Here is a 13626-nt window from a genome sequence, read left to right on the forward strand (position 1 = left end):
ATAATTGTTGAAGTTGAAAGATGGGTACATGGAGGTTAATTATTCTATTCTTTTTACTTGTGTATGTATGTGTATATATATATATATATATATATATATATACACACACACATATATATGTATGTACATATATACATATATATGTATATATATATGAAATTTTCTATAATAAATTTTTTTTAAAAAGAAAGAGAGAAAAAAGAAATTAAGACAGGCTCCCACAGCAAGGCTTTAAAGAAATAGGAGCCTTAAGCATACACAGACCAAATGGAGTTGGAGGGGGACATTGTTTAACACAAGCTGTCTTCATTTTACAAAGAGATTGGTATGATCACAGGATATTACAGAATAATAGGACTAGAAGATATTTCAAGTCTTTTTCACAGCTAAGGAAACTGAAGCTCAGGCTGAAGAACTCGTTAAAATTACGTAGTTATTTCCGAGGACATACTCGGAGCATTGACAGTGTAAAGGCAGGAAAAACGTCCTTCTACCCTCTTAGGTTTTATAGCAGGGACTAAGAATTAAACCAACATAAGACAGATTAACAGGAGAAAAGTGTACACATTTTGTTGAACATTTTTACGTGTATGCAGTCATTTCAGAACAAAAATAAAGACACGAAGAAGGCCAAAATCTCATTAGGCCAAAAAGCTTGTATACCATTTTATGTGAAGAACTATAAATTTTGAGAATTTGACAAGACAAAGGGGCTTGAGCTGGGAGGCAGTAAATTGTGAGACAGTGACTAGGAAACATATGGGGGAAACTAATGGAAGATCAGGGTTATTTTAGTAGGTTTGTTTGTACAGGTCCTTTTAGGCACTGACTCCCAGTCTCTGGTGATAAGAATGTTCTTCTCTTCCTGGTGCATGGAGGGCATCTTTCTCATGGGAAATTTTATGACCGGCTTTTAGGTAGAAAGGGGGAGGTCATAGAGGCCTTCCTGCATCTGCCGTTTCTCAGATGCTTTCGGCTCAGAACAGTCATCAATACGCCAACGGGCATATTTTGGGTGACATGTTCTGAAGCCCCTCTTCAATGGCAAATCTTCATTGATTTATTTATTCAGTCAATAAATGCAAATAGAGCATTTACCGCGTATCCAGTACTGTGCTAGACTCTCAATAAATGCAAGCGTAAGTGTCCATGCAGGTATTCCTAATTCATCCCCACACTTTTTTCTGTCTTAAAACTCTATTCAATACAGTGTTCCAGGCTGTCTTTGGAAATGAATCCTATTTGTGGTCCCCAGACATAGGTGTTTGCTTTAAATTGTTCTCCTCTAGGGCTTCCCTGGCGGTGCAGTGGTTAAGAATCCGCCTGCCAATGCAGAGCACATGGGTTCGAGCCCTGGTCCGGGAAGATCCCACATGCTGTGGAGCAACTAAACCTGTGCGCCACAACTACTGAGCCTGCGCTCTAGAGCCCGTGAGCCACAGCTACTGAGCCCATGTGCCACAACTACTGAAGCCCGTGAGCCTAGAGCCCCTGCTCCGCAACAAGGGAAGCCACCGCAATGAGAAGCCCACACACCACAACAAAGAGTAGCCCTCACTCGCTGCAACTAAAGAAAGCCTGCACGCAGCAACGAAGACCCTACACGGCTAAAAATAAAATAATTAATTTAAAAAAATATTTTTAAATTATTCTCCTCGAATTTGTTTAAAATGAAGTAAAAATTGTTGGGCCAGGCACCTTAAATATTCCAAGGGAAGTACATCCACAATGACCCACAGCACAGATGTAGCTCTTATGGGGCTGCTGGTGCTCACGTTCATGGTCCAACTGCCATGAGTGGACAGGGTGGCACCTCTTTATAGAACCATCTCAGAAGTCACAGTGTTTGCTCTCACATTTACTTCTCTAAGACCCCACAGCTCAGTTGGCCAGGGTGAAGGTGTGCCCACACCCCAGTTCAAAACTCTGTCCCCCTGAACCCAGACGACGGCAACTCAGCTTGCCCATTAACATGGTTGTCTGGGTCATTACAAGGTTCCCTGCTCAGCTTATAGAATCAGAAATCAGGTGAGCAAAGAATCAGTGTGGGCAATCAAGCATTAAAGCAGCTTACAACTCAGACACAGAAAAGTGGCTCAGGAGGAAGTAGGGAAGGAGTGTCCAGAATTAATGACCATTTTATGGTGAACTTGCTACCAAATGCGGCACTATCCCAATAGTCTGCTTGTTACCTTGGCTATGGGAATATCCCTGAGGCCTCTTTCAAGCATTCAGTCATTCAACAAACACTGTCTGACTACTTATGATATGTCAGCCCCTCTTCTAAGCCCTGGAGGAAACGATATAAGAAAGTCCATGCCCTTGGGAAACCTGCAGTCTGAAATCTGGATAGAGACACAATAAATAAAATCACACAGAATAGGGTTTCAGACGATTAGAGAAGTAAGCCTGAAACTAGAAATTTTCAACCAAAGAAACCATATTGGAGACCAGGATAGGCTACATAATTTGCAGAGCTCAGTGCAAAATAAAAATGCTGAGTTCCTTATTTAAAAGTTGTTAAGAATTTCAAGACAGCAGCAACAGAGCATTAAACCAACACGGGCCTTTCTAAATGAAGGATCCTGTGTAACTATACAGATTGCATGCTCATCTGATTGGCCCTGTTGCAGATTCTGGTCTCAGAAAGATAAGGACCAGCCCTGAGAATACCCAGCTCAATATTTATGAAAGGATAAGTGGTCAGATAATTCAGAATAACCCTTTTGCTTTTCCTGCACTGAGGATAACTATTACTATGAGACTGAGCAGCATGGTGATCCGGCAGGCAGAGATTCTGTGTGTCTCAATCCTATTTCTACAGCACATTTCTATAGCACATCTATAGATGTGGTGGGTCCTCACCCACATCTGCCTGCACAGCTCCTCAGGATGCACAGACAAGCATTTCCAAGACAGCTGACTCTGTGTCTGGCTTTGGAGACTTGTTAGCTAGCTGAGATCAGTCTTTAGTGATAATTGAGTGCAGACACCCCGGGTTCTGATGCAGGTGCACCCATTTGGAGGGGGAGAAATAGGTATTTGAGAGGCAGTAAATTATCGTTCTCGCACCTGATACGCACTGTACAAATAAACAATACCAGCTGGTTCCTGAAAATGCATGACCTGGTCCACTGGGAAGCCAAGAGCAGAAAATGTTCTCGAATATGGTAACACCTCTAACAAGAGTGAAGAGTGCTTAATTAAAGAAGTAATTAGCTTTTTACACAAGAAGGAACAAACGGATGAAAGTATACACAACACACATAGATATCAATAACTTTTAAGTTAAGAGCTTGGAGTTTGAAAGGGAATGGTATTTGCTGGTTTGTAGGGAGAAACTCAATGTTCCCCACCTTCTTACCCACCCCAACGGGGGTAGAGAGTTTTCTGTGGGTGAAAGTCAAGGACATAATTGGGCCATGGTGCGAAGGGGTGGAACTTTTGATATAATCAACAAAGGTTAAAAACTCTGCCTTGCCCCATCATTAAAAAGTCTAGGGATGGGACTTCCCTGGTAGTCCAGTGGTTAAGACTCTGCGCTCCCAATGCAGGGGGCCCAGGTTCGATCCCTGGTCAGGGAATTAGATCCCGCATGCCACAACTAAAGATCCTGCATGGCACAACTAAAAATCCCGCATGCCACAACAAAGATCCCGCACACGGCAACGAAGATCCTGCATGCCACAACTGAGACCCAGCACAGCCAAATAAATAAATAAATATTTTTTAAAGTCTACAAATAATAAATGCTACAGAGGGTGTGAAGAAAAGGGAACCCTCCTACACTGTTGGTGGGAATGTAAATTGGTACAGCCACTGTGGAAAACAGTATGGAGGTTCCTTAAAAAACTAAAAATAGAGCTACCATACGATCCAGCAATCCCTGGGCATACATCCAGAGAAAATTCTAATTAGAAAAGATACATGCACTGCAATGGTCATAGCAGCACTATTTACATTTGGGAAGCAACCCAAATGTCCATCAACAGATGAATGGATAAAGAAGATGCAATATAGGGACTTCCCTCGTGGTCCAGTGGTTGAGAATCCGCCTTCCAATGCAGGGAACATGAGTTCGATCCCTGGTCAGGGAACTAAGATCCCACATGTTGTGGGGCAACTAAGCCCGTGCACCACAACTAGAAAGAAGTCCGCGTGCCACAACTAGAGAGGAGCCTGCACACCACAACTAAGACCCAACGCAGCCAAATAAATAAATATTTTGCAGCAACATGGATGGACCTAAAGATTATCAAACTAAGTAAGTCAGACAAAGACAAATATCATGTGATATCACTTATATGTGAAATCTAAAATATGATATAAATGAACTTATTTACAAAACAGAAACAGACTCACAGAAAACAAACTTATGGTTACGAAAGGGAAAAGGGGGTGGGGGAGAGATAAATTAGGAGTTTGGGATCAGCAGAGACAAACTACTATATCTATAAACAACAAGGTTCTACTGTGTAGCACAGGGAACTATATTCAATATCTTGTAATAAACCATAATGGAAAAGGATATGGAAAACAAAACAAAAAACTCTGCCTTGCCACTGGCTGGTCTCTTGGATTTCTATCTCTTTTTACTGTTGTCTCTCTTGGACTCTTCTTATCTTTGCTGCTGGTGTGGTAAAAGAGACTTGGGATCGACCATTTGCTTGGGAGGGATGCCCATCCTGGTGAGGACCAGAGGGTGGGTGGCCAAGGCCAGCTCTGCTCCAGTTCCCCTAGAGAAATGCTCTCTTTCCTTTGTTCTTTCCTTTGGGGGTGCCCTTCCGGCCTCCCCTCCTGATGGACGTGGTAATATCTAAAAGTCAGTATGCAGGGGGTAGGCCTAGTGGAAAGAAACTAAACATGCTTTTGTTCTAGGTCTTTGCCAGAGGTATAGAAGGACAGCCTTGACCCACATGTGGTTGAGCCCAGCTAACAGGGCTAAAGGGTTTGAGGTCATAAATCTGACATTTGCATAGAAGGTCCCTTCCACATAGCTCCTTCATGATTCTCTGATTTAGCTCTCATGTGGAGCAAATCCAAGATTTCTAGCACGTTATGACTTATCTTAATTCAATTAAATCCAATGAGCACTTACGAGCCTAATATGGGTAAGACTCTCTCAAAATCAGAAACAAATTTTTATTATAGCTTGTGAAGAAACGAGTTTATTTTGACATGTTTATGACAGTTATTGATGACTTGGCATTGCACGTGATGTGGTCCGCACAAAGTTGGTCCCAGTCCTTTAAAAAGCAAATGTTTAGGGCTTCCCTCGTGGCACAGTGGTTAAGAATCTGCCTGCCAATGCTGGGGACACAGCTTCAAGCCCTGGTCTGGGAAGATCCCACATGCCGCGGAGCAACTAAGCCCGTGTGCCACAACTACTGAGCCTGTGCTCTAGGGCCCGCAAGCCACACTACTGAGCCCACATGCCACAGCTACTGAAGCCCATGAGCCTAGAGCCCATGCTCCACAACAAGAGAAGCCACCGCAATGAGATGCCCTCGCATCGCAATGAAGAGTAGCCCCCGCTCGCCCCAACTAGAGAAAGCCGGCGCGCAGCAACAAAGACACAAAGCAGCCAAAATAAATAAATTTTCAAAAAGCAAACGTTTAATTTTGGAATGACTAAGACCACCAGAGGCAGGCAGTCTGTGTGAAAACTGGCCAGCTAAGTTGAAGGGGGAGTCAAAAAGCTTTTAATTAAAACTGCTGAACAAAGTTCCCTCTCTGGCCTTCCTAGCCCTCACTCAAGGCCCTGGCTTCCTCTTCCCTGTGATTCTCAGCAATGGCCCGTGGTATGTGCACAGCGTGCTACCCATGGAGGCCACAGATCCTGTTAAGCATTTTTATTCCTATTCAGTTCAGTCTTCTCCCAGGACCTGACCTCTAACTATTTACATTGTACACTTTGAAAGACTTGATCTATTGCCAAAACTTAAAATAATCCTCTACACTGTTAACCTTTTCACTCACTACCTCCTCTCCTTCCTGGCTGCAACTGAAAACTTGGATTTCCCTGGAGGACTCTTGTGTCTTGCAGCCCTCGCAAGTGGAGACAGCTCATCTGTGCACACATGCTCTATCTGATGGCCAGAGGTAGTTTCTCCTGGCTTTAGCCTTCTGCCACATTGCTCTTGCACATTTTTTCAAAAGCCCTCCCTTTGAAAAAATTCATATCAATCAGCTTCCCAGCTCTATTGGTTTCCTATGACTGCTGTAACAAACTACCACAAACTAAGGGGCATAAAACATCACAAATTTATTGTCTTAGCATAAACAGAACTCCAAAATGGATTTCACCGGGCTGAATCAAGGTGTCAGCAGGTCTGCATTCCCTGTGGAGGCTCCAGGAGAGAATCTATTCCCTTGCCTTTTCTACCTTCTATTGGCTGCTTGCATTTCTTGGCTTGTGACCCCTTCCTCCATCTTCAAAGCTGGCAATCGCATCACTCAAACCTCTGCTTCCACAGTCTTCACATCTCTTCTGCTGACCCCAGCCTCCTTTTTCTCTTTTAAGGACACTTGCAATTACACTGATCCTATCTGGATAATTCACGATGCTCTCCCCATCTCAAAATCCTTAACTTAATCACATCTGCAAAATCTCTTTTGCTATATAAGGTAACAGATTTATAGGTTCTGAGGATGAGGACATGGACATGTTATTCCCCTTCTCTCCACCCCTATACTTCCCACCCCCAGAAAGCCCAGGCATTCCCCTAGTCCCCTTATATCAGCTCCTCTAATGCAGAGATCTCTGTCTTCAACCCTCCCATCGTCCTCAATGATGTCTAGCCTTGATCTCTTGGTTCCTCGATCTCTCTGTGCCCTTCACCTTATCCCTCTAGGTCTCTTTTTTTTGGCAACCCTGGGCCTTGTCATTACTCGTATTTGTACCTCCTCAAGCGCTTCAGAAATCCTACTCAGGGGCTTCCCTGGTGGCGCAGCGGTTGAGAATCTGCCTGCCAATGCAGGGGACATGGGTTCGATCTCTTGTCCGGGATGATCCCACATGCCGCGGAGCAACTAAGCCCGTGCGCCACAACTACTGAGCCTGCACTCTAGAGCCTGTGAGCCACACCTACTGAAGCCCACATGCCTAGAGCCCGTGCTCTGCAACAAGAGAAGCCACCGCAATGAGAAGCCGGCGCACCACAACAAAGAGTAGCCCCCACTCGCCGCAACTAGAGAAAGCCTGCGCGCAGCAACAAAGACCCAATGCAGCCAAAAATAAATAAATAAAATAAATAAATTTTTTTTAAAAAAGAAACAAATCCTACTCAGACCAAGGTCTCCGCTTCTTCCCTCTAAACGTGCTCTTTGACTTCACTGAGACCTGAGTCCCCAAATTCTGATCTGTAAACAACCCACTCTCTAGTTAATCTCTTCCGTGACATGTTTATCAAGAACTCCCATTTCCTGTGCCTCTTTGGCATCTTTTCCATCCTTCCTTAGTGACCCAGGCCCTGGCAGAATCCGACCATGAGGGTTTCAGAGTCATGTGGGAAAGGATCCTATCGCTACACTGCCTGGTGTCCCTACAAGCTGGTCCATCCAAGATGCCCCACAGGGCTTTCTCTTGCCTCTGGTGAGCTCCCTCTCACAGGCTCCACGTTGAAGATTCCAGACACAGACTTCTCCTCAAACCTCCCACACAATCTCCACATCCCTCACCCTTGGCATGGGATGTGTTCTCAGAATCCAAAGAGAAAATAGAGGCCACACAAGTCAGAGCCTCCTGCCTTTGCTGAGCCACCGAAAATGCATCTCTTCTCACCTCTTTTGGTTAGAGGGAAAGGGGTCCTTCTTCTTTCAAAGGCCAAGCCCTCTCCTGTGTGCTAAATCCCCTCTCCATCAATTTCCTCCTCTGTTAGACAAACTTAGTCTTCCTCCAATCACTCTTCTTCTTCATAAACACATTCACATTTTTCTAGTCTAAACATCATCCTTCCCTTCACACTCGCCTACCCTCAAGAGACTCATCAAATCTCTCTTTCCCTACAAAGTTGGTACAGGGATAAACTGCAGAACACCACCGAGCCTGAAAAAAGCTTACTCCTTCAGTATGAAATGAGGTAGACTCAGCCTCCTCTAGAATGATCCAAAAGTAGGAGAGGATATAGGTTTGGGGCCTAAACCTTATACAGGATAGTAGTGGGGTTGTCCTTGCAAAAAGAACACAAAATTAGGTACAAACATACAAGGCCTTGGAAGGGACAGGTAAAAGTAATGGGTCTTGAAGCTCAAAACTTGTAAGTTTCACAGCAGATCTGCCCCTGCCCAGGGGACAGTGTGGAGCCACTCCAGTAATTGAGAATGTCACTGAGAAAGCACACATCTAGCAACTGCATTATGCTCTTTGAGAAAAGTGCTTCCCAGAGCTTAGTAAGCATATCATTGCTAGTATTCAAGATTTGGGGGGAATAACAGATAATCAATTTTTGTCAAAGCTACGTCTTTAGCTTTACAGTTGCCTTCTATTTGTGGCAAGAGATACCGACTTTCCATTTATGCTCATAACATAACATTTTCTTTTAAAATAAATCTTTTTTCTTAATTTTTAAGTAAGTTAATTTTTTGAAATTAAGCTAAAGATAGTACACACTGGAGGCACATGGATATGGCAAATATTATGAAAATAGTATGAGAATGATCATGTTTGGGAAACACTGAAGCCAAAGAAATGGGATGGTTTCTCTAAGAGAAAAATCCAGAGAAATAAAATCTGTCAGTATGATTCTACTGCTGCTCAAAGGAGACAAGAACCACAACCAGTAAACACAAGCACCTGTTGGTACATCCCTGGTGGAGATGGATGCACTAGGTATGACAGATTGAGGACACCAGTCATATTACCTAGATGAGTCCTCTCACTCTGCGTTCACACTTCCTGGTAACATTTTGATTATAATTAGGCTTTGCCAGCAAGCCATAGCACTCTCATCTGTAAACTATGAACATCTGGATTTCTCAGTAGTCTATTACTTAGTACCAATTAATCAATCAACATTCGGTTTTCAAACATAAGCTCTCATGGACTTGGAGCCCTGTGTTGGCAAACTCTGCTTCTGAGCCTGCCAGACTGAGGACTGGAGATAAGTTGGTCAAGGTGATGTCACCTGTATACTTGTGTAGGTGGCCAGCCCCCACAGCTTCTTCCTCCGGTGGCAACTGACCTGCTGCACGGCGTTTACATCAAACCGCTGCCTCATTTGCTCCTCAGCATTTACAGTCAGCCTCTGGCCCTGCTGTTCACCTAGTCTGCCCTCAGGATGTACATCCATGGCCTTCTTATCTGATTTGGGCTTCGATTTAGAGCGCATCTTCATTGGCCTCCTTTTGAATGCTTTTGAGCCTTCAATGTCCATCATCTACTTTCATGGTTTGCTGTCAAATATTTTAAAAACTATTTCTTAGAGTCACAGATGTAGAAAACAAACTTATGGTCACCAGGGGGGACAAGGGGGGGGAGGGATAAATTGGGAGACTGGGATTGACGTATACATACTACTATATATAAAATAGATAACTAATAAGGCCCTACTGTATAGCACAGGGAACTCTACTCAATACTCTGTAATGACTTATATGGGAAAAGAATCTAAAAGGAGTGGATATATGTATAACAGATTAATTTTGGTATATACCTGAAACTAACACAATATTATAAATCAACTATACTCCAATAAAAAAATTTTTAAATAAAATAAATTTAAAAAATTAAGACTATTTCCCGCCCAGACCCCACTTTTGCTTGCCCCTTAAACATGGATATCTCCAAGGCAAAGAGCAGGGGACTGGGGTCAGACCACTTGAGCCACTTGAGTTCTAATCTACTTATCAATTATGTGAATTTAAGCAAATCACTCTAAATCTCTCTAAACTCAGATTATTCTTCTGAAAAACAATAATAACAATAGTATCTTCTAAATAAAATTTGCTGTCAGCTTTTTTTTTTTTTTTTTTGGTGGCTGGTGGGATCTTAGTTCCCCGAGCAGGGATCGAACCCAGGCCCACGGCAGTGAAAGCACCGAGTCCTAATACTGGACGACCAGGGAACTCCCTGCTGTCAGCTTCAAATGAGATAATCCATGTAAAGTGTAGTGCTTGGTGTGTGATGAACACTCAGGAAGTGACAGACACCTTTTTCTCAGCCACATCCATGGCTTCCAGCCTTGAGCTTTCTCCCAAGCACCAAATTGATATTTTAACTACCTGCTAAGTTCTTTTCCATTCTAATCTATCTTCCACAATACTATAGAGTTTTATCTTTCTTTTAAAAATAATCTATGTCATCACTTGTCCAGTTACCATGTGATCAACTCCAGTCCTTTCACATCCTGGCTACAGCTCACCTCCTCACTCCCCCGCCACCACACGGAGGGACATCGTACCTCCTGCACCGAGGCTGCGACAAATATTTTGCTCTCTCTCAAGTGTCCTGCGCTCGTCTGAGCCTTCTGTTCCCTCAGCCTACACACTCTCCTGGCAAACTCCTACCCAGCTTCAGGGCTCAGCTCAAACTTCCCTTCCACTGTGACATCTCCTCTGGATGAGGACACTATCAATTTCCTATGACAGTGCTGATCATGTTGCACTGACACTGTCTGGGTCTGTCTCCTTCACTTGACTGTGAGCCCCCCAAGGGTGAGCATCTTACTGCTTGCATATTGTTTTCCTAGCTCCATACCTGTCATAGTAGAAACAGGAGGTAGGTGGGCACTGAGAAGGCGGCCAGCAGCAGCTACCACTGGTGGAGGAATTGCCAAGCTCCACACACTAGGCTTAGCATCCTACAGCTATTGCTTCATTCGGTCCACCTTTATAATCAATCCTTGTTCCATCTTCTGTAACATTTGCCTGAGAAATCTCCATCTCTGGTAGTATTAGCTTGCTGGGGCTGCCGCAACAAAATTCCACAGACTTGGGGGCTTGAGCACCAGAAATTTTATTTTCCTCAGAGTTCTGGAGACCAGAAGTCCATGATCAAAGTGCCGTCAGGGTTGATGTCTGGTGAGAGCTCTACTTCTGGTTTGCAGACAGCCACCTTCTCCCTGTATCTTCACACGGCCTTTCTTCTGTGCACACGTGGAAACCGAGAGCTTTCTGGTCTCTCTTCCTCCTCTTATGAGGACATCAGCTCTATGGGATTAAAGCCCCACCCTTATGACCTTATTTAACATGTATTACCTCCTTATAGGTTCTGTCTCCAAATACAGTTACCTTGGGAGTAAGGGCTTCAACATATAAACTTGGGAAGGACACAGTTCAGTCCATGATACTGGTTAAATCAAACTTACTCCCTACTCATGCTTATAGCCAAGCAGTCACACAGGTGAAGAAAAACCATACAACAATGCCAGTTAGGGACTTCCCTGGTGGCACAGTGGTTAAGAATCCACCTGCCAATGCAGGGGACATGGGTTCGAGCCCTGGTCTCGGAAGATCCCACATGCCACGGAGCAACTAAGCCCGTGTGTTATAGCTACTGAGCCTACGCTCTAGAGCCCGTGAACCACAACTACTGAACCCACGTGCCACAACTACTGAAGCCCACGTGCCTAGAGCCTGTGCTCCGCAACAAGAGAAGCCACCGCAATGAGAAGCCCACGCACCACAACGAAGAGTAGCCCCTACTCACCACAACTAGAGAAAGCCCACATGCAACAACGAAGACCCAACACAGCCAAAAATAAATAAATTCAATTAATTTTTTAAAAATGCCAGTTAGTTTCACTTTAAATTCAGAATCTCATACCTAGAGTGAGTCCCTCTGACAAGTCTACACACATTCCTTGTCCATCCACTCACCTACTCCCTAAGAGGACTATTTCATCCCTTCTCCTCTGTCTTCAAATCCAACATGTCCTCCTGTCTCCTCACCCTCCTAACCCTGCTTCCCATTTCACTGAGAAAATCAAGGATTCATCTCCCCACCTTTCTGCATCTGTTCCTGTAGGCCTGCCTTTCCTCCTACAACACTGGGTGAATCATCCTGAATGTGAAGGACCAGGATGCCACACTGAGACCAACCTCTCAGTTGTGCATGGATTTCATCTCCCTCAGGAGCTCTGCAAGAATCCTGTTTCCTACCACATCAATGTCTCCCTTTCTATTTAATAACTTCCTTCAGCAGAAAATTTGAAGCATATGACATAGACACAATATCTCCCAGCTGAAGACAACAGTATGGACAACAACAGAAACCTTCCTAGAGCCCACCTTTTCTGGCTGCTGCTTCATTTTGCTTTGTAGAAAAATTCCTTGAAAGAATGATGATGGGACTTTCTGTCTCCCCTTCTTCACCACCCATTCTCTCTGGAACCCACACCAATGAGGTGGCCATCTCCCCACTCTCCCAGAAGCATTTTCCTTGAGGTCACCAATGGCCTCCCAGTTGCTAAACCAAAGAGCAGTTCTCAGTCCTCATCTTACTCAACCTATGAGCAGCCATTGAATTGACAGGGTTTATCACTCCCTCCTTCTTGAAATGCTGTCACCCTTGATTTACAGGACAACTTGCTCCTCTGCTCTTAGTGGACCCCATCTTCAGACTCATTTGCTGGATCTCCCCTCTTTCATTCCTCTATTGTGTGAAGCCTCAGGGCTCTGACCTCAGACCTCTTTCTTCTCTACAGTCACTCGCTAGATGCCAGGATCTTTGCATTAACTATCATCTTTATCCTAAAGACTCACCAGTTTACAGCTCTAGCCCAGACACCTCTCTCCTAAACTCCTCTTGTATGTTCAACAGATCCCTCCAAATCAACATATCCAGAACAGAACTTTTAATTTTCTTTCCCAAAATTGTCCTTCCTTTAGTGCTCCCCATTGTAATAAATTGCATCATGATTCACATAGTTTTTCAGGCCCCAAAACTTGACATCATTCTTGACTCCTTAACATCTCATATCCAATCTACCAGCAAGTCATGTAGAGTCGAACTAGGAAACAGATCAAAGATTTACCGGTTCCTATCCTCTCTCCTGCTGCCAACTGGGTCCTTGCCATGAGGACTTCTCTCTTGAATTATTGCAACAGACTCTTACTATACAACTTGTCTCCCTACTTCCATTCTTCCATCATTACCTTCTATTCTTCACACAGCAGCCAGGGTGAGCCTTTAAAAAGTAATCAGATCTTATCACTCCCCTGCTTAACACATTCTGATGGCTCTCAACACACAGAATAAGACCTAAAGCCCTTACAAGGCCTGGTTCTTTAGCATCTGACAGTGCCCTTCTTCTCTGACCCTATTGTCTGTCACTTCTCCTCCTCTCTTGCTGTGCTCCAAAACACTGACGTGTTCAAGGAAGAGCAAAAAGGTCAAATACATGTTTGCCTCAGGGACTTTGCACTTGCTGTTTCCTCTGCCAGGAACCCTCTTTCCCCAGATAACCACATAGTTTTTCCCTTACTTCATCAGGTCTCTGCTCAAATATCACCTCCTTAGAGAAAGTTTCTTTGAACAGCCTCAATCCAGTCTAAATAACATACTCCATCGCTCTCTGTCTCTTTAACTTGCTTTCTATTTCCTCACAGCACAGATCTTGATTTGACATGTGCTATTTTATACCTATTTATGTTCTAGATTATTGTTTCTCATGTCAGCATGTGAGT

General features: G+C 44.0%; 1 non-coding gene and 1 pseudogene across 1 annotated transcript; one reads left to right on the forward strand and one right to left on the reverse strand.

Moving 5' to 3' along the window:
• LOC113621267 (40S ribosomal protein S10-like) overlaps positions 1 to 9374 on the reverse strand; it is a 121367-nt pseudogene extending 111993 nt beyond the window's left edge.
• Positions 3512 to 3584, forward strand: TRNAG-CCC (transfer RNA glycine (anticodon CCC)). The gene has a single exon. It is a non-coding gene; the product is annotated as a tRNA-Gly (tRNA).
• Positions 9375 to 13626: the final 4252 nt, after the last annotated feature.

The sequence above is a fragment of the Aethalodelphis obliquidens genome, unplaced genomic scaffold (assembly GCF_003676395.1).
Source record: "Aethalodelphis obliquidens isolate GAN/ISIS:26980383/991018 unplaced genomic scaffold, ASM367639v1 scaffold8, whole genome shotgun sequence".
Classification (NCBI taxonomy): Eukaryota; Metazoa; Chordata; class Mammalia; order Artiodactyla; family Delphinidae; genus Aethalodelphis; species Aethalodelphis obliquidens.